The 22,726-nt window shown below is 46.6% G+C and overlaps 1 long non-coding RNA gene across 1 annotated transcript; it reads left to right on the forward strand.

Moving 5' to 3' along the window:
• The first annotated feature begins 1,801 nt into the window (after window positions 1–1,801).
• Window positions 1,802–22,107, forward strand: LOC142143303 (uncharacterized). Its single transcript, XR_012689499.1, has 3 exons — window positions 1,802–2,265; window positions 14,820–14,935; window positions 17,726–22,107. It is a non-coding gene; the product is annotated as an uncharacterized LOC142143303 (long non-coding RNA).
• Window positions 22,108–22,726: the final 619 nt, after the last annotated feature.

Raw genomic sequence — 22,726 nt, forward strand, 5'->3', positions numbered from 1 at the left:
ATAATTAGTGCATTAGTTTTTGTTTCCACTTTTACATATGTCTACCTCTAAGTACTTCTATCTATCTTACATATAACATTTTTTTGTTCTTGTATAAGTAATTTTATTGTATTCGGTATGTACAATCTATGTGTGTATTACAAATAGATACATGGATGTGGTACGTGGTTACATTGTTTAGAAGAATATGTATTTGTGACCACACCTGCCCGGTCCATCTCACCCATTTAGTTATTGTTGATGAGTGCTGGTATATGGTATGTAATCTTTCTGTACACATAGTGGTTACATGGTCTTATATCCATAGTACTATCCTCGGTGTAATATGGCAAACACCCCAGAAATTAGTGTGGAAGTGACCGCTATATACCGTTCTCCTATCTCCACCATGCCTCCCGTGGTATGTATTATACATGTCATACAACTGCATCTACATGTATATTGGTTATTCTCTCTCTAGGCACCAGGGCCAGTGATAGAATAATCCTGACTACCAAGCTGCTTTGTCCTTAGAGATGAGCACAGGTAGGTATACAGCCGACCTGTTGTATGATTAACGGTAAGTACATTATATTCATAGATTAATTACAGTGAACTTTATATACAACTAGCAAGAAATTCACCTGTGTAAATTGTACCCAGAAATGTAGGTGAACGGTGAAATTATTATACTGCACCTGTAAAGATAACTATCTATCTTCTATAAAACAGACAGCCCAACCCATCACGTAATATATCTGACAGTCTCTTCCCCTGTATGGTAAATGAGGAAATCCCCCTTCCTGTGAACCTAAACTATTGCCTGAAGCTGTGATACACAGGCTGATCACCCACTGCGGCAATGTTGCAAACCACAGTCTACACCGTCCTCTCCAAGATACCCCAATCCATAGCATCCTCTCCAATACACCATAGTCCATACCGTCCTCTCCAATATAGCACAGTCCATACCGTCCTCTCCAAGATACCACAATCCATAGCATCCTCTCCAATACACCATAGTCCATACCGTCCTCTCCAATATAGCACAGTCCATACCGTCCTCTCCAAGATACCACAATCCATAGCATCCTCTCCAATATAGCACAGTTCATACCATCCTCTCCAAGATACCACAATCCATAGCATCCTCTCCAATACACCATAGTCCATACCATCCTCTCCAATATAGCACAGTCCATACCGTCCTCTCCAATATAGCACAGTCCATACCGTCCTCTCCAATATAGCACAGTCCATACCGTCCTCTCCAAGATACCACAATCCATAGCGTCCTCTCCAATACACCATAGTCCATACTGTCCTCTCCAAGATACCACAATCTATAGCATCCTCTCCAATACACCATAGTCCATAGCATCCTCTCCAAGATACCACAATCCATAGCATCCTCTCCAAGATACCACAATCCATAGCATCCTCTCCAAGATACCACAATCCATAGCATCCTCTCCAATACACCATAGTCCATAGCGTCCTCTCCAAGATACCACAATCCATAGCATCCTCTCCAATATAGCACAGTCCATACCATCCTCTCCAAGATACCACAATCCATAGCATCCTCTCCAATACACCATAGTCCATACCATCCTCTCCAATATAGCCACAGTCCATACCGTCCTCTCCAATATAGCACAGTCCATACCATCCTCTCCAAGATACCACAATCCATAGCATCCTCTCCAATACACCATAGTCCATACCGTCCTCTCCAATATAGCACAGTCCATACCATCCTCTCCAATATAGCACAGTCCATACCGTCCTCTCCAATATAGCACAGTCCATACCGTCCTCTCCAAGATACCACAATCCATACCGTCCTCTCCAATACACCATAGTCCATACTGTCCTCTCCAAGATACCACAATCCATAGCATCCTCTCCAAGATACCACAATCCATAGCATCCTCTCCAATATAACACAGTCCATACCGTCCTCTCCAATATAGCACAGTCCATACCGTCCTCTCCAATATAGCACAGTCCATACCGTCCTCTCCAAGATACCACAATCCATACCGTCCTCTCCAATACACCATAGTCCATACCGTCCTCTCCAATATAGCACAGTCCATACCGTCCTCTCCAATAGTACTCATCATGGACAGATAGAGTCCTCTAGTGCTGTGTATTTGGTGGGAGGGGGCATATTATATTCAGGGGGTGTAGAAAACTTGTCCCCTTTATCTAACAACCCACCTTTACTTTGTTTTCCTTTCCTTCACAGGTGCACGGACATGTTTTGTTAGGAGATTTCAGGTATGATATATCCGTGTTGCTGTAGGGTCAATAAAAGATCATGAACAATAGCTTCACATTTATTACCTGATGTTTATACATATTTCTATGAGTTTTACTAAGTGTATTAATATTTACTCCAATAGTATTCAGGAATCAGGTTAATGAGCCAAAGGAGACATCTCTAAACTAGAATTATCTCATCATAGATAGTGTCACAAATCCAATAGAAAAATATGTCTATATTGTAGTATAGTTTCTTAATTGTTTTGTACTCTAAAGTGGACCCCAGTCTGATAGTCTAAACTCTCATTCTCAGTCCAAGCTGATCTAACTAAAAATACAAATCTGCAGGTAACAGTATATTCTATTAGTAACATGTGCATTGTCTTATTTTATATGTATTATCATGTCTTGTTGTTACTCTGTAGTACAGATGTGTCTGTGGAGGATGACTTACAGGCCGACCCTTCTGTACACATTACTAATAACAGTCACACCTGCTGGCTATAAAATAGCTCAAAGCAAGTTCTAAATTAAGAGAAATTTAATTAAAGAAAAACTAAATAAAAGCATTATGTTTAAATCTAGTGAACATTTAACTATTTCACCCCCTTTTTATCTTGGCTATGGTATTCCCAAATTTGAATGAGGCTCCATGGTCTGTATATGGCTCCTAATAGTTCCCAGGACTTGAGTTTAGAGAACTATTTACTTCCTTCACAGTATGGGCAGCTGTAGCTTGATTGGTGCCTGCATGAAATCTCTGGTTGAGCCATGTAAGTCAAGGTACTGGAGCGAGGCATGATGGGACAGGCAGTTCTTTGAGTGAGAGTAGCATACAGGGCCCATTGATGAAAGAAGCTTGATACAGACTATAAAAACTAACAGACATGCATTATATGGAATATAGAGCCCTGGAGAAAGTATTTTAAAATGTCCAATGTAAGAAATAAAAATAGCTCACTAGTAGGAAACATTAATTATTATTAGTAGTAGTAGTAATATTATCACCCAGTAATGTGTGACGTCATGAAACTGTTTAGCACTTACAAATATATTTGATACTTGTCAGTCTTAATAAACCATAACATCCCATCAACCACATTTCCTTACCCTGTCCCATAATATAACTTTTACAATTGTATACAGTGCTGCATATTGTATATAAACATACAACTGTCATGAAAAAAGTTAAAATAATTCACTTTGACATTCATTACAGAAGAATAACATGTTTATGATTATTGTATTTAATGTTTTGCTATCCTATAATATATTGGTCTGTGAGGTTTTACATTCTGCATTGTTACTTTTTTTCATGAAACAATTTGGACTTTTACCACAACTGATATCTGTCCCTGTTTCTGGAAGGAATTCCCTGGTTTAGGTCCCTTATTCCTTACAGATGTTCCGTCCTTGGGGTAATACGCAGAGCTTGTTTACAGAGTGGAACCTTTAGGCAAAACCACGTCCATGTGTACACTTAGTTATCGACAAGGGCAATCAGTTCCTGGGGTACTTTGCTGCATGAAAGCATGTCCTGCCCGCTGCTGTGTAGATAGACCTCGTTGTACTATGATCCCTCCGTTATATGCTCCAGAATTTCCCTCTGACATCATTTTTTGAATGTTATTATTTAATAAAGTGGAGTATATAACTGATAACACACAGAGAATAAGACCAGGTAGCAAGAATTGCATTCAGTGGGCATCAATGTAATGTATACTGTTCATTTACTTTACATATAGTTCAATATTGCAAAATAGGAACATATTCAGGGAAAACATTCCAGATCTTAAACACCTGGACAGTCTCTGGAGATTAAGGACAGTGGGCAACTATAGTTACACCTATCTCTACCCGCTAACGACACCCTTTCACTTATCTCCTTGGTCTTATTCTCCACTGATTCCACCTCAGAGTATAAGATAATCATCCCCTCATTTGTTTTACCCCATATAAAGAGAATGTATCGTAAAATATCCCCAGTTAACCCCATATGTTCAAATCAGGATGAATTTACCAGATGTGTAATCTCTTGTAAGTACTAAAAGCACCAAACCCCAGAACAGATCGCACAAGTCCATCCTGACACATTCATAAAGCCCCTACATCTCATTCTCCAATCAGTTCTGGTGCCATCTGGCCCATTTGTTATAGAGGTAAACTGTAATAAGCAGGAGAGAAGATCAATGTATGTAACCAAAGCTATTTATTTTATTATTAAATAACCCTTAATGTTGTTTATTACATCAATACAGCTACTGCTACTAATTTCTATGACACAATATAAACATCTACTTTGTTTCTGGGAAGTGTTATAACTGTGTATCACACAGTAGTTGTGTTGTTTGCGGTGTAAGGTCCCTAAAGGAGATGTGCCTCACAGGGCGACTACCTCCTAATACCTCCGAATTTACCACGATCCGCGTGGATGACTGGATCCCACCTCGGTCCCGGTTTGGGTTTTCTCCGGACGCCCGCAAGTAACGCCTAAGAGGGAAACACACAGTTAAACCGAGTCTACCAAGTAAGGGCTGTCCGAGACTACGGCAAGGGACGAAGACACGGTCAGTCCAAGCTCCTTGCCGCCTCCTCACTTTGTTCTTGCCAAGACGCGGGGGACTACAGGCACTGAAGGCCAAGACTAATCCGAGGACTAATCCCGCCTCAAGTGCCTCACACACCTGCCGGTGAGGGCCTAACCGAAAGGAGGAATCGAGCGTGATACTCACCGGGACACTCCCACTTCCGATCCGGTTCTCCTGCACCTTCCCGACTCCTGCGGATGACAAGACACACAGCCTCCCTCTACGCTCTCCGTGAACTAAGATGGCACCCACAAACTGGACTAACTACAACGGCGACCCGACCCTAACAACGTTCTAATGGTCGGCAACGCAACTAAGTCAAACACTAGGACTAGCTAAATGTGGTGCACTAACGGAACTACTAGTTACACGCTACGGGGAACACCAGCCGGTGTTCACAGCCTAAACCGGAGGGCGGTTCCTAACCCCCTCACCCAGGTCTTACCAAGAAGCTGCCTTCTTGCTATGGAGTCACACACAGGCCCTAAGTACGGGTTCTTTAAGCCCGGCTGAGGCTCAGTAAAACAGCACACTAACCCGCGGGCCGACTGCCGCACGGAACAGCCGATCGAACTGAACCGCCCGACTGCCTGTACTCGGGTATCTCACACGTGTCCCCACGTCCGGAACCACAGGTCCACCTGCACGGAACCGGCCTTGAGGACCCTTGATCAGAACCACGGCCGCCCCTGGAACTGCCTCAAGGTGTGCTGTACTGCCACCAACTCACTCAGCCACCCCCCTCTGGGTACCAGTGTGACCCCGGGGACCTAAGGGACAGGAAAACTACCTGTGTTCTCCCCTGACTATGTGTATGCTGGTACTTACACTTGTCCCCCACAGCACGGGTTAGCACAGGAAAACCACAGGAAACAAGAGCCTACCTTTAATGGGGGCCTGACGTCTTGCCCCTGGACACAGCTAGAAAGCACACCAAAATACTGTAATGTAAACTACACTCGCCACACAGACAGAATAAATACAGTCTACAGTACTTTGCCGCTACTTACCCGAACACACCGCTGCTAGCCAACCAGCAGGTTGCTACAGCACCACGGGAGCCTACGCTCGACCGTACCTCCTAACCACGTGTGCTCACCTCACACAGGACCGCGCCTACTCTCACGAGGCTCCCACGCCTCTACCACACACCACCAGGGCCTTATGCCCTACACACCATGGGTCTCTGCCCAGCTACACACAGAGCCTTCTACTCTGACTAATGGGCCTCCGCCCCCTCTCTAACTCAGGGCTCTGAGCCCACTCACTAGGGCCTTATGCCCTACTACCTAGGGGGTCCTAGCCCCTGCCTGAGGCCTGTGGCCTCTCTAACTAACTGAGGGCCTTGTGCCCTTAATAACCTACAGGCTACCAGGCCCTCTGGCCTTCCTATGGCCTCTAGGCCCCTAACTACCTAAGGGCCTTGTGCCCTTGTACACCTGGGGCTCTGAGTCCCCCTTTCTAACTAACAGGGGCTTGTCCCCTTTTTATCAGTATACTAATGGCCTACTGGCCCACTACTTCGTTGGGGCCTAGTGCCCAGGTCCCTGGGCCTTGTGCCCCTACTTTAGAGTGCCAACGGGCCTTGTGCCCGACTTTATTATATGTACTGCGGGCGTGGGCCCGGGAGAGGAGTTGCCTGGCAAGGCCTTACCTGGGGCTGTCTTCGGGGAGCTTCTCCTGGACTCCTTCCCCGCCTGCCGCTGCTTCTCTGCTCTGCCGCCGGCTTCTGCTTTTGATCCCGCCGGTCTTCAGGCAGCAGAGGCGCTCTTAGCCCTAACAAGGGCTCTCTGCCGCCACTGCTGGTCTCCGCTGTCTTCTGTTCTTGATCCCGCCGGTCTTCAGGCAGCAGAGGCGCTCTTAGCCCTAACAAGGGCTCTCTGCCGCCACTGCTGGTCTCCGCTGGCTTCACTTCTGGTCTTGATCCCGCAGCTCTCCGCGACACGTCCTCTTCTGACTCTCTCCGCCGTCGAACTGAACATGGCGGCGCGCGCGCCGACTTAAATAGTCGGCGCCGCGCTAGCGTCATCACGTAGCGTCGACGCGACGCCACGTGATGACATGGCGGGCCCGGATTGGTCCGTCGCCATGTTTCTTTTTGAAATGGCCGGGAGGTGAGCCCTGATTGGCTCACCGTCCCGGCTGAACGGAGGGGACCGCCGCCCGAGGGATGACGACGGCCCCGGACAGGTAAGTCCTCTACATTTCCCCCGTTTTTAATGTCGGCAGTCCCTGCCGACAAAACCCTGGTCCACACGAAATCCGGGTCAGTATAACGTCCTCCAGGCTGGCCCAAGTTTGGCCGCTGCGATCTTCTGGGTTGAAGCGGCGGTGTCGGAAGGTCCAGGTCCACTGGAGTAGCATCTGGAGTAACAACGTCGTCGGCGGTCATTGGTGCCCACCAATCCACCCCCGTCGGGGCGGGTATAGGATCTGGCTCACTTCTCTCCTGGACGTCGGAAGGTAAATCCAGAAAACCACAGGGACGTAACATATTCCGATGTAGCACCCGCGGTCTTCCAGTCCCTTCCGCAGGAACCACCTCATACAAAGGAAGGTCAGGAGCCATGCGCCGTTGCACTACATGTGGCAACACTTCCCACCGATCGCTGAGTTTATTTCCCAACCTCTTAACTCTTACCAGTACCCGCTGACCCACTACGAAGGGGGAAGCCGTGCTGTTGGTTGGCCCGTGATGGACTTTGGACCGTAGCTGCCCCCTCACCACGTCCCCGGCAATCTTCAGCTTCCTCTTCTGCTCGGTCACCCAGCCGCTGGGAGTCCATCTGTCCGCTTCTTCGGGGACGGACAAGTCCAAATCACGCCACTCCCTTCCAGGCCGCCCAAACAAAAGGAAGTACGGGGTATAACCGGTGGTACTATGTACCCGGTTATTGTATACCCACACCAAGTCCTGCACGTACTCCGGCCAGCGGTTCTTTTGCCCAGCCTCCAGAGCCCTGAGCATTTGCAGCAAGGTCCGATTGAACCTTTCACAGGCGCCATTACCTTGAGGGTGATAAGGAGTGGTCCGGGACTTCTGTACCCCATAAGTGTCACACAGACCCTCCATGAGGCGTCCCTGAAAACAGGCTCCCTGATCCGAGTGAATCCGCTCCGGGCACCCATATCTCCGAATGAAGTGCTCCACAATGGCGCGCGTAGCTGCTTCCGCCGTCTGATTTCGTGTGGGCACAACGACGGTGAACTTTGTAAAGTGGTCGGTCATGACCAACGCGTAGCTATGACCACTACTTGACTCCCCAACGAGGACGTAATCAATCATAAGCAGCTCCAAGGGTCGCCCCGTCTGAATGGTTTGTACGGGCGCATGCTGCTCTCCAGCCTTACTTACCCCACATCGTGGACAGGCTCGGCAGACCTCTTCCGCCAACGCCTTGGCGCCAGGTACGCAGTACTGTCTGCGTAGCCATTGATGGGTCTTGGCCGCCCCGAGATGAGCGCCTTTTTCATGGGCTTCCAGTACCAAGTCCCGCGCCATGGACTCAGGCACCACCACCTGCCATACAGGACGGAGCTCTTGCTCCAGGTAGGCTCGGCGAACTAGCACCCCTTCCCTCACTGCCAGTTGATCCCATCTGTGCAATAGCCGTCGTCCGGCTATGGACAGTCGACGCCGTTCTTCACTAGAGGGCCAATGTCCCTGTTGCTTCCATCGGCGGACACACCGCAATGGAGCATCCTGAGCCTGCCGTTCGGCCCAATCTACGGTCGTCTTGGGCACACTCAGAGCACAAACAGGAGATGTCAACTGGGTCAGATCCGGGATCTCCTCCCCTTCTCTGTCCTCATCACTAGGCCCCTCCGGCCCTTGCAGGGGATAACGGGACAACGCATCCGCATTTCCATTAGCCTTTCCGGGTCGATACCGGATCTTATATCCGAACTTGGCCAACCGAGCCATCCAGCGCTGTTCCAGCGCCCCTAACTTGGCCGTGCCAAAGTAGGCCAAGGGATTGTGATCGGTCACTATGTCGAACTCAGCGCCGGTCAAGTATTCCGTGAACTTTTCGGTTACTGCCCAAACCACTGCTAACAACTCCAGCTTAAAGGCACTGTAATTATCGGGGTTTCTTTCTGAATCTCGCAGGCTCCGGCTTCCGTAGGCAATGACCCGTTCTTTGCCGTCTTGGACTTGTGCTAGCACGGCCCCCAGGCCCTTGAGACTTCCATCAGTATACAGAACGAAGGGCTTTTCGAAGTCAGCGTACGCCAGCACTGGAGCCGTCGTCAGGTCTTCTTTGAGCGTCATGAACGCCTTTTCCTGAGCGTCTCCCCAGGCTATGGCTTGATTCTTAGCCGTAGTGGCAACGCCCCTCAATAATTCGTGTAGCGGGCCAGCCACCTTCGCGAAGTCTTTGATGAATCTCCGATAGTAGCCCACTAACCCCAGAAATGCTCTCAGTTCCGTCACCGTTCGAGGGATCTTCCAGTCCAACACCGCAGAAACCTTATCCGGAGTGGGGCTCACCCCATCCCGGGACACAATATGTCCCAGGTATTCCAACCGAGATTTCAGAAGATGACACTTTCGCGGCTTCAACTTCAGGCCGAACTTCTCCAAGCGCTGTAGGACGACGTCGAGTCGATCCAGATGTTCCTTGACCGTGGGAGCGAAGATGATGATATCATCCAAATAGATCAGGAGAGCGTCGAAGTTCAGGTTTCCCAGACATCTCTCCATTAACCGTTGGAAGGTGGCGGGAGCATTAGTGAGCCCAAACGGCATCCTACAGAACTCAAACAGACCCATTGGTGTGATGAAGGCCGTCTTCGGCCGGTCCTCTGCCGCCACTGGTACTTGCCAGTATCCGCTGGCAAGATCCAGAGTGGAGAAATATCTCGCCTTTCCTAGCGCAGCTAGCGATTCCTCAATCCTGGGCAATGGATACGCGTCGCGGACAGTACAACTATTCAACCGCCGATAGTCCACACAGAACCTGATAGCGCCATCTTTTTTCCGTACTAAGACGATAGGAGCTGCCCACGGGCTCTTACTTTCGGTAATCACGTGGCTATCCAACATCTGCCTAATCATCAGCTTGACCTCTTGGTACAACTTGGGCGGGATTGGCCGATATCTCTCCCTAATGGGCAGACTGTCTCCGGTACGGATATTATGTTCCAGTTCCTCCGTGTACCCAAAATCCTCTTCACTTCGGGAGAACACTTTCTGTCTGGCCCACAATATCTGCTGTAAACGGGTAACATCTCGAGGCTCGATCCCTTCCAAGGAAACATCCATTTGTTCCAAAATGGTGTTGCCGTTCCACTCGCGGGACAGGCTATCGTCACCCTCCACCTGGACCGCCAGGCCCCCTTGTTGTCCTGACGCGGGTTTGAGAAGTATCTGCCGGTCATCTCCAATCTGTTCTGCTTCTACGGCGATAACTCGAGCGACAGTCGTACCAGGCCCCATCGTCTGAGTATGGTCCTGCACATTACATAACCGCACGGGTACCCTTCCTCGATGTACCCTGGCCAACGCACGGGCTACAAGAGGTCCTTCCGCCGTTCGTTCCGGACTGACCGGTTCCACCAACACCACTCTTCCCTCTAATCTCCGGTTTGTCCTCACTTCCATATATTGCAGCACCTCCTGACCAGGGGGTACTTCGACCGTCTGTCGATAGTTGGTCCGTAGGTAGCCAAGGAGCTCCAGTCCCGACTCAGTCGGTTCTTCATCACACCGTCGTACCATTCTCTGGAAAACCTGCTGCACGGGCCGGGGTACGTCCAACTCTCTCCAGTATCGAGCCCCTTTGGCGTGGAATAAGGCCTGATCCAAATTTTGTAGGGCGTTCATCCCCAGGATCACCGGGCCATGACGAAGCTCTTTTCCACCAACCACCAGAATGCCCTTCTTTCCCAAGGTCTGTCCGCATACTTCAATTTCCAACCAGACTACTCCCACGACAGGGATGGGCAAATTGTTGGCGGCGGTCAGCTTAATCCACGTTTGGGCCCGGCTCTTCTGCAGGTGAGCGTAGTTTTCCAGGAAATACCGCTCCGACATAGTGGTCACCTGAGACCCCGTATCCAGCAGACACTGTTGTGGTTTACCCCCTAACGTGGCTACTACGGTAGGGCACTCCCCCACCAAATCAGCAGAGTTGATGAAGTTGGGGTTTGCCCCCATCTCCCCCGCGGGTGGCCCCTTCACCGCGAGGGACTCTAGTTTAACGGTGCCTGGTTTGGAGGTTCGGGACAGTTTCGGGCATAATGTCCCACGCGTTGGCATCTCCAGCAGCGAACGCCCGGTCTTGGGCCCTGCTGGGACCTGGGGGCGCTTCGCCGTTCCTCCATAGGTCCCCCTTCACTTCGGCGATCCCTCGGCCGACGGACTTCCTGCCGCAGTTGGGCGACTTCTTCCTTTATGGCTAAGAGAGCTTCCTTTAGATCTTTCACACAACTCTCCAACGGTTGGGCCTCTGCTTCGGACGGGCTACTGGTGAGCAGGACTTGCTGGGGCGCTACCGCATAAGGCCCGTAGTGATCATCTCTGTCCCGGGACACAGCCTCTGCTTGTATTTCCTGGAACGCCAGGTGAGGTTGGTCCCGCACCTTGTCCAGTAGAATGTGCCGGAGTGGCACGTTCCAGAGCCCCAGGGCAAATTGGTCTCGCAGTAGCACATCCGAGTCTCCCATGGCGGCCGACCCCCGTGGGTCTCTCTGCCAGAGTTCTCCCGCCAATTCTAGGAGAGCGTTGCCAAACTGGGTTAGACTCTCGTCTTCTCTCTGCACACGCCCGAAGAACCTCTTCCTCAGAACTGCCGCAGAGGAGGTGTCACCGTACAATCCTCCCAAGATTTTGAAGATGGCGTCCAGGGTGTCCCTATCTGATTTGGGTCGAAGAAGAACCGTCTTCCTGGCATCCCCTTCCAGGGCGTTCAGAGCCAGCTCCACCTTCATGGCACCGGTGATATGATACAACCGGGCAGTGCCATGCAGCCGTTCCTGCCAGTCGGCGAAAGCAAGATTCTTTCCATCGAACTTCGGCAGGTGGGACAACGCGGCACCCACAGCCATCACATTAGGCGGGTTGCGCTCGGGGGAAGGCGTGGTTGGTCGTGAATCCGTCATCACGAACGCGGATCCTGCCGACTACGCCAAAATGTAAGGTCCCTAAAGGAGATGTGCCTCACAGGGCGACTACCTCCTAATACCTCCGAATTTACCACGATCCGCGTGGATGACTGGATCCCACCTCGGTCCCGGTTTGGGTTTTCTCCGGACGCCCGCAAGTAACGCCTAAGAGGGAAACACACAGTTAAACCGAGTCTACCAAGTAAGGGCTGTCCGAGACTACGGCAAGGGACGAAGACACGGTCAGTCCAAGCTCCTTGCCGCCTCCTCACTTTGTTCTTGCCAAGACGCGGGGGACTACAGGCACTGAAGGCCAAGACTAATCCGAGGACTAATCCCGCCTCAAGTGCCTCACACACCTGCCGGTGAGGGCCTAACCGAAAGGAGGAATCGAGCGTGATACTCACCGGGACACTCCCACTTCCGATCCGGTTCTCCTGCACCTTCCCGACTCCTGCGGATGACAAGACACACAGCCTCCCTCTACGCTCTCCGTGAACTAAGATGGCACCCACAAACTGGACTAACTACAACGGCGACCCGACCCTAACAACGTTCTAATGGTCGGCAACGCAACTAAGTCAAACACTAGGACTAGCTAAATGTGGTGCACTAACGGAACTACTAGTTACACGCTACGGGGAACACCAGCCGGTGTTCACAGCCTAAACCGGAGGGCGGTTCCTAACCCCCTCACCCAGGTCTTACCAAGAAGCTGCCTTCTTGCTATGGAGTCACACACAGGCCCTAAGTACGGGTTCTTTAAGCCCGGCTGAGGCTCAGTAAAACAGCACACTAACCCGCGGGCCGACTGCCGCACGGAACAGCCGATCGAACTGAACCGCCCGACTGCCTGTACTCGGGTATCTCACACGTGTCCCCACGTCCGGAACCACAGGTCCACCTGCACGGAACCGGCCTTGAGGACCCTTGATCAGAACCACGGCCGCCCCTGGAACTGCCTCAAGGTGTGCTGTACTGCCACCAACTCACTCAGCCACCCCCCTCTGGGTACCAGTGTGACCCCGGGGACCTAAGGGACAGGAAAACTACCTGTGTTCTCCCCTGACTATGTGTATGCTGGTACTTACACTTGTCCCCCACAGCACGGGTTAGCACAGGAAAACCACAGGAAACAAGAGCCTACCTTTAATGGGGGCCTGACGTCTTGCCCCTGGACACAGCTAGAAAGCACACCAAAATACTGTAATGTAAACTACACTCGCCACACAGACAGAATAAATACAGTCTACAGTACTTTGCCGCTACTTACCCGAACACACCGCTGCTAGCCAACCAGCAGGTTGCTACAGCACCACGGGAGCCTACGCTCGACCGTACCTCCTAACCACGTGTGCTCACCTCACACAGGACCGCGCCTACTCTCACGAGGCTCCCACGCCTCTACCACACACCACCAGGGCCTTATGCCCTACACACCATGGGTCTCTGCCCAGCTACACACAGAGCCTTCTACTCTGACTAATGGGCCTCCGCCCCCTCTCTAACTCAGGGCTCTGAGCCCACTCACTAGGGCCTTATGCCCTACTACCTAGGGGGTCCTAGCCCCTGCCTGAGGCCTGTGGCCTCTCTAACTAACTGAGGGCCTTGTGCCCTTAATAACCTACAGGCTACCAGGCCCTCTGGCCTTCCTATGGCCTCTAGGCCCCTAACTACCTAAGGGCCTTGTGCCCTTGTACACCTGGGGCTCTGAGTCCCCCTTTCTAACTAACAGGGGCTTGTCCCCTTTTTATCAGTATACTAATGGCCTACTGGCCCACTACTTCGTTGGGGCCTAGTGCCCAGGTCCCTGGGCCTTGTGCCCCTACTTTAGAGTGCCAACGGGCCTTGTGCCCGACTTTATTATATGTACTGCGGGCGTGGGCCCGGGAGAGGAGTTGCCTGGCAAGGCCTTACCTGGGGCTGTCTTCGGGGAGCTTCTCCTGGACTCCTTCCCCGCCTGCCGCTGCTTCTCTGCTCTGCCGCCGGCTTCTGCTTTTGATCCCGCCGGTCTTCAGGCAGCAGAGGCGCTCTTAGCCCTAACAAGGGCTCTCTGCCGCCACTGCTGGTCTCCGCTGTCTTCTGTTCTTGATCCCGCCGGTCTTCAGGCAGCAGAGGCGCTCTTAGCCCTAACAAGGGCTCTCTGCCGCCACTGCTGGTCTCCGCTGGCTTCACTTCTGGTCTTGATCCCGCAGCTCTCCGCGACACGTCCTCTTCTGACTCTCTCCGCCGTCGAACTGAACATGGCGGCGCGCGCGCCGACTTAAATAGTCGGCGCCGCGCTAGCGTCATCACGTAGCGTCGACGCGACGCCACGTGATGACATGGCGGGCCCGGATTGGTCCGTCGCCATGTTTCTTTTTGAAATGGCCGGGAGGTGAGCCCTGATTGGCTCACCGTCCCGGCTGAACGGAGGGGACCGCCGCCCGAGGGATGACGACGGCCCCGGACAGGTAAGTCCTCTACAGCGGCACACTCTGGACTAGTGCGGTGATATATATAATGTGTGACCCTAACGCTGTCTGGTGCTGCTGAGATAGCAGAAGACACAGAAAGACCATCCCCCTAATTCCAGGAAATAAAGTCAGTGTCATCAAGATTTCTCATTTCATATATGTTGTTGTGACATAGTCCAAGGACTCTGATCTGTTCATATAAGTGGGGACTCTAGTGTCTCCTGAACAGGTCCTTACCTAGTGGGTTGTACAGATGGCACGGTGGGATCCAGCAAGGAGAGGATCATATATCTCACAGACAAGCAGCAGCAGAGTAGGATTCAGTGCTGCTTATAAAGAGCTGTATTTCATAGTCATTTAAAAGTTCTCATTCTGTCTAACACACAGGTAGATTATTCCATTGTTTTCATCTCTACAGTCCATCACCTGATCAGAAACAGCATCCTCTGGCTCCCCGTCCTGAATACATCACTGCTTTGATTGGTATTTGCAGCTGAGAGGAAACTGTCCAGTTTGAAGCTTCAATTATACTCAGTAAGTGCTAAGTATGTCAATACTTATACTCTTCTTAATGTGTCTCCAGTAAGTGCTATGTATGTCAATACTTATACCATTCTTTCTGTGCCTCCAGTAGGTTCTATGCATGTCAGTACTTATACCCTTCTTTCTGTGCCTCTAGTAAGTGCTATGCATGTGAGTACTTATACCCTTCTATCTGTGCCTCCAGTAGGTTCTATGCATGTCAGTACTTATACCCTTCTATCTGTGCCTCTAGTAGGTTCTATGCATGTCAATACTTATACCCTTCTATATGTGTCTCCAGTAAGTGCTATGTATGTCAGTACTTATACCCTTCTATCTGTGCCTCTAGTAGGTTCTATGCATGTCAATACTTATACCCTTCTATCTGTGTCTCCAGTAAGTGCTATGTATGTCAGTACTTATACCCTTCTATATGTGCCTGCAGTAAGTGCTATGCATGTCAATACTTATACCCTTCTTAATGTGTCTCCAGTAAGTGCTATGCATGTCAATACTTATACCTTTCTTAATGTGTCTCCAGTAAGTGCTATGTATGTCAATACCTATACCCTTCTATCTGTGCCTTCAGTAAGTGCTATGCATGTCAGTACTTATACCCTTCTTTCTGTGCTTTCTTTTCTAGGGAACATAAGTAGGTCATACTTACCTACTTTCTTCAGCTCCCTTCCGGGAGCCAGCCAGTGGAGGGGGGCGTGGTGGCCGAAATCTCGTCATTTCGACCCCGCCCCCCGTGACATCATGACGCAAATTGCATCATTTGACAGCAGGGGCGGGGCCAAATGCCGCGATTCACTGGGAATCGCGGTGTTTGGGATCTAATTCTGCCCACTTCACTAGGAAGTTGGGCACTTCCTAGTGAAGTGGGCAGAATTCGGGAGATTGCCACACTCGCCCGGGAGTCCGGGAGACTCTCGCAAAATGCGGGAGTCTCCCGGACATTTTGGGAGAGTTGGCAAGTATGAAGTAGGTGTTACTATCAGTTTGATATATGGGGATCTGAATAAAGTGTATATTAACCATGTGAGGGCTGATACAGAGTTGGTCACAAAATAGAAGTAAATTAATCTTGGAATACAGAGCACAGAATAAGAACATATTTTCGCCCATATGCAGAGCTGTATATATCCTCAGATGTGTCCTCTCCACATCAGCATCATATGTGCTGGTTCATGAAAGTCATCATCAGCGAGTATTGGCACCTGCCCTATTGCCGGTGTAATAGATCTTCCTCCTAACAGGCATATACGAATATATCGCAAGTCAGCATGAGCCGCATTTCAGTGAACGCGCCCTTATTGTACTCGGACAATGTTTGCCCACCCATTCCCTCCCCCATCCCTCCTCTCCGGGTGCAGGGGAAGTACGTGAAGTCTGCAGAGGGGCATATATATATTTGTACAGTTTTTGGGGGTGTGCAGAGCGATTTCAAGCAGCATGCGCTGCGCAAACTAACCTATGTCTCACCTGGTATCAGCCTCTTAGTGAGTATGTGAAAGATATAGGAGGCAGTAACCACACAGCAGTGTGTGGATCAGCCATCGCTGTTAAACCATTGCTCATTCTTGCACTTAATTTACACTTGAATCCATGTGCAAACCTAGTGTGAAGCATTACCACAAATTGTGTAACATCCCTATTACATAAAAGGAATATTAGAAAATAAAATACATTGAAGCACATAGTATTCTAATTTATTGGCAATCAATCGAAAGCAAAGACTATCCGATGTAACATTGAAGTTGTGTGTCCTATTAGTGTAATTGTTTGGGGTTATCTTATCTGTAAGCATTTGCTAGATCCACTTTTTAGCAAAGTGTATCTAGCACTTACCTGACCTATGGCTTCCACTATCTTTCAGGGGGCGGCATAGTGACTCCTCTGTCCATAGCTGCCACCATGTCACAGATTATATTGGATTTAAACTGCTTTTACACAACTTTGCTCAATTCCAATTATGTTGTCAAAATGACACAGTGGAGGAGGCAGCCGTCAGGATCCTCACTAACCCCCCACCCCCACCCCACAGACACAGCAGGAGCTGGTGGACAGGTAAGTTCTATATACACCAGACAATCACACAAGTCAACTTCTTGTATATTGAGCAGAGTAATTCATAATGTTTCCTAATTTCCATCTAATTTATCTCCTTAGATATGTCAGAACGGTATTTTTGTAGGTTTTAAAAGCAAATAACAATATATAATAAAAACTTTAGATGTTTAATTCAAAAGTTACTAAACTTATATTAAAGCTTTATGGCTGATATCAAAATTGACCCTAGTCTCTCTGTCTGTCTGTGTATATATTTAGAATTTAGACTGTAAGACCCAATGGGGCAGGGACTGTTGTGAATGAGTTCTCTGTGCAGCGCTGCGGAATTAGTGGCGCTATATAAATAACTGATGATGATGATGATGATTACAAGACATTTTTCATGAGCTCGATATAGAGAAGGTGAATAAAATCAGTCTAAATTGCTCTCAGTTATTCAGTTGTACCAATATGTTGGACAGTCTTATCACAGCTGTTTGTATTGCAGAATAGAATATGTTAATACATGCTCGTTATGCATTTTTCATGTTAAAATTTGTTAAAAGTAGTAAAACAAAATATTTTAAAAATGTTTATAAAACTTGCAGTATATAAAACAGCTTAAAATGTATGAAACAAATGTTCTTTGGTGTTTTAGTAGAAATATCACTGTATATGTGTGATCTAGCCCGAGGTGGATATTCTCTCTTGCATTCTGTTAATTAAAGTTGTTGTTTTTGTCTTTGTCAGATCTGGTTGGCGATGTGCCTACGGTGAAGAATCTGAGCGATGTGAGCCAAGCACAAGTCCATCCACACTTTACACTGATAAAAAACGGTGAACTCTGAGGACACTATAGGAAGATGACAGTTTTTCATTATGATACCTACTAAGCTGATCAGCGACTGATACCTGGGAATAAAAATAACAGAATGACGCTTCATTGTTGCATTAAGAGGCCGTTGTGTTGGAGTAAATGAAAGCATCACTGTTGATAAAAACATGACTGTCATTGTGCAAGTACAGTGTACCGTGGTCGGTGTCCCAGAAGAGTCTGCTGGGTGCACTCACTTTATAACAATTGCTGTGAGAGTTACACACGCTGCAGAGGAAATGCTACCTGTAATATTGTATTTATTGATACAAATGTATGAAGTATGTTACTAGCGTGCTCTCATATGTCCAGGACACATCAAACAGTCTAAGAAAATTGCATGACATTACTTTACAACCAAATACATGGTTAGCAACTTGCAGTCACTTTACACCAACATACTACAGGAATATCTGCAATAGAATACTTCTTTAGAATGGGTAACAACACAGATTCAATAAGTACAAAGTAGAATTGTTAGAATTCACTATAACTAAAAAACATATATTTGAGAATACATTTTACCTGCAGATCAGCGGCATGGCAATGGGAGCTGCATGCGCCCCCATATATGCTAATATGTACTTAGGTTGGTGGGAAAGGGACAAAGTCTTTATGGAGGAAAATTAAAAATACATTCGTAATATGGGACAGTGATAGTCACAATGGAGGAGTTCTTTACAAAGCTGAACAGAAATTACATTAACCTGCGACTGACCAGTGAAATTCTTCAGCAACAGTTGAGCTTCCTTGATATTCTGATAAAGGTAAATGAAAAGGGACAAATAGCTACAGATCTCTTCAGAAACACACTGACACCAACAGATTCTTTAATCAAAAAAGCTCACATTTCACACAAATCATTAGATGTAACCTTAAAGGGGAATTGATGATTTAGGAGAATTGTACAGATATAGAAACCCTTTAACAAAGAGCAAAAGAGCTATGTGGCTGTCTGTGCATGAAAAATTATAGTAACAGACCAATCCAAAAATCTCTGAGAGAAGTGGAAAATATAAATAGAAATACTCAGATTTTCTTCAAGAAACAACCAAGACAGAAAAAGAGATACAATTTGATGGGAGTTTCTGTCCAGAGTGGGAGGAAATCAGAGTGATCCTACAAAAGCTTTGTTCTATTTTACAGACAGATGAAGACTTAAAAAATAATTGTATTAGTTGGAGATGTTCAAAGGATCTCTGAGACCATCTGGTCCACATTCATATGGCAGGAAATAGAAGAATCAAACATAAAATTGTAGTTTCAATTCTGTGTGGAAAATGCAAGTCCTACAGACATAGAATATGCACAATGCAAATTGTAGACAATGGTGCACTCTTGGTGCATCTAGTCTGCCCATCTTTTAACCTATGTTAAACCTATTGAATCCTTATTTATTTTTAAGGATATCCTCGACCACCTCTGATGGGAGGATATTCCACTTATCCACTAACCTTTCTGTGAAGTAATGTTTCCTCAGATTTCATCTGAACCTACTTCCCTCCAATGTCAGTACATGTCCTTGTGTTCTAACACTTCTCTTTCTTTATTGAATGTTTCCCTCCTTTACTTTGTTAAAACCCTTGATATATATGAAAGTTTCTATCATGTCCCCCCTTTCCATTCTCTGCTACAAACTACACATATTAAGATCTTTTAGTCTTTCCGGGTAAGTTCTGTGCTGTATGCCATGCACCATTTTAGTTGCCCGTCTTTGTACAGTCTGTAATGTATTTATATCCTGGAGATATATCCTCCAGAACTGAACACAGAATTCTAGATGAAGCCGTACCAATGACCTGTACAGTGGTATTATTATTATTATTATTATTTTCTTTCTGCTACTGATTCCTCTCCCAAGCATCTGACTTGCCTTCTTTGTTGCTTTGTTACATTGCTTACCTGCCTTTAAGTCACTTGAAATAGTGACTCATAGATCCCTTTCCTCCTCAGTAGTTTCCATTAAAGTGCCATTAATACTATATTTATCCTTTGGGCTTTTGCTGCCCATTGGCATGATTTTGCATTTTTTGGCATTAAACTGTAGTTGCCACGACAAAGTGTGGTTATTATGGGTTAAAATGCCACTTCGATAAGTACTACATAGGTTTGACCACTAGGCTTCTTATAAAATATGTTATAGAACATCTGCGTAACATAAGAAATGTTGGGAGTGACAGTCAGAAATTAAAGACTCATGTCAGTGGCTAAACGTTTTCTTGACGAGCATGGAGAAATGTCATCTGTTTTGAAGGCATTTGGCCCACAAAACAATTAATAAAGGTATTAGAGGTATTAATAAAGGTATTAGAGGTGGATATTTAACCACAAATTTCTTGAAAAGAGAAAGTAAATGGATCTTCTTAATGAACAGTGTAACACCAAGTGGCCTCAATCAACTATGAAGAGTTCATCGGTTGAGAGATAAGTCCCATTCTATGGTTACAGTAGCAAAAAAGGATCTTTAGACATAGTTACTCATTGAAATGAAACAACCAATAGAATATATATAAACGTGTGTTCACAAATTTAGAATGCTGTAATTTAGATGATTTTTACAACAATTGAATATTTAATATTAACTTACCATGATGACTAGATAGTTGGATGAGCGTGATGGAAAGTCCTGATGGCACGTCCGTGGCTGGGCATAACCCTGAGGGATAAGAGTAGAAAAAAGGAGATATCACACTTTAGCACATTATATGCCAATAAATTAATATAAGAGGAGCATAGTATATTGGGAACGAATAGTTTAAATACTTTCAAAGATGTATAAAATTATTTTATTTCACACTAAGGGCTAGATTTACTAAGCTGCGGGTTTAAAAAAGTGGGGATGTTGCCTATAGCAACCAATCAGATTCTAGCTTTCATTCATTTAGTGCTTTCTACAAAATGACAGTTAGAATCTGATTGGTTGCTATTGGCAACATCCCCACTTTTTCAAACCCGCAGCTTAGTAAATCTAGCCCTTAATGTTGTCATAGCACTTTAGTTCATTGAGTATATGTGAGTTCATTATAGAATAATATACTGCACACATAATAAATAAGGATGTTATCTAATTAGATATCAGTTCATGTAAAAATGTTATATATATTTAATAGCAAGCTTAGGAAAAATAAATAATTAGGGTTTAGTCAATTACAATGCACATGATTATAAATGTATTTCATACAAAGAATAATAATGTCCATAAAAAATAAATAAGAAATAGATTAGCCTATAATTAGAATAAAGGGTAATGGAATACATTCATGAGGAATTTTGGAATGAAGTTAAAGAGAGATACTATTGGTGATATTCACCATATTGAGGTGTGGGTCACTATCAGCATTGAGTGACATAGCACAACAGATACAAGTAATAGTAATTCCAATGATTGATGGGAAGACTTTATGATATCAGCTATACAGTAGGATGGTAAGACCTCTGCTTTGGAATAGAGGAGAGAGGGCACAGGGCTCCGTCCATCAGGCAGAAATGAACTGACAGGGAAACAGGTCTCTCCCTGATCGGGAGATCGAGAATCCAATTGTATAATAAAGCTTCTAATGAAGCATCGAGCCTCGGATTGGAGGTACAAGAGTTTAAATTCCAGCAAATGGGACAGTACGGTTGATAACTGTACATTGGTGGTGGGCGTCTTGTGGCACTAGTCTGTCAAATGTTGAATTTAGCGGTGGTTATCAAACTGATGTGAAAATGTGTCTAAGGTAATAATAAGAATTCAAATTATCTCCCCACATCAGTTGTGTTATATATGGACCATATCATTCAAAATACCTTCAAGTCTCTAATACTCGCTGGCACAATGTGGGTCACGCTGAAAATGGATTTATGTTGTTTGGGGCAAAATGTGAGATATTTATATTATGACAGACTTATATCATGTATTAAAAGTGTATTTTTGGGTCAGACATCGATATCTTGGCTCTTTTATAGGAATAAACATGTTAAAAAATAAAAGATCTTTGTATAATGGTGATTATATTATTACCTGGATGCTTAGTGTTTCGTATAAGATGAAATTTATCAGAACCTCTGAGATATAATCACAATAATCCTCCGCTTTCAGAGCACCATAAATGTCTCTTACACATAACATTCTGTAAGTAGAATACACTTTGGTGGAAAACATTGTTGTTGATAGAAATAAACCTGATAGTGATCAGTACATTTACCTTCATGCAATAAAACCTGTTTCCTCCATTCCTTGTTGGACAATAATCATTGCATTAAATGTTGAACCAAGTGCGACTTTTATTCTTGTGAGCAAACCTACGCCGGACCCAGATGTTACTGCCCTAATAGAGGTGGTTTTAGACTGGCCTGAACACATTGTGCATATTGTAATTGTACACATTCACACTGCACATGCCCACTGAGGCTCGGTACACACTGGAGATGTTTCAGCTGATAATCGGGCCAATCACCCGATAAATGACCGCTCAGCCACATAACACATTTGTGTGTATATTCACACGATGGATGACAATTATTCCAAGGTGCTGATTGTTGTTTCATTTGGTTGGTTGTACTGTTCATTTGGTACCAATTACCTTCCGATCATGCAGTGTGTATGCCCTCATGATCACGATCTCCATAGAGTGTACAGAGTCATGGGGGTATATTTACTTAACTGCGGTTTTGAAAAAGTGGAGATGTTGTCTATAGCAACCAATCAGATTATAGCTGTCATTTTGTAGAATGTACTAAATAAATGATAACTAGAATCTGATTGATTGCAATAGGCAACATCTCCACTTTTTTAAACCCGCAGTTTAGTAAATATACTGCATGGTCTTTTCAGCCGATTCTGGCAATGACCATGTCTTGGTGACTAAATATAGAGAGTGCTGTAGATGGAACAG

The sequence above is a fragment of the Mixophyes fleayi genome, chromosome 3 (genome assembly GCF_038048845.1).
Source record: "Mixophyes fleayi isolate aMixFle1 chromosome 3, aMixFle1.hap1, whole genome shotgun sequence".
Taxonomy (NCBI): Eukaryota; Metazoa; Chordata; class Amphibia; order Anura; family Limnodynastidae; genus Mixophyes; species Mixophyes fleayi.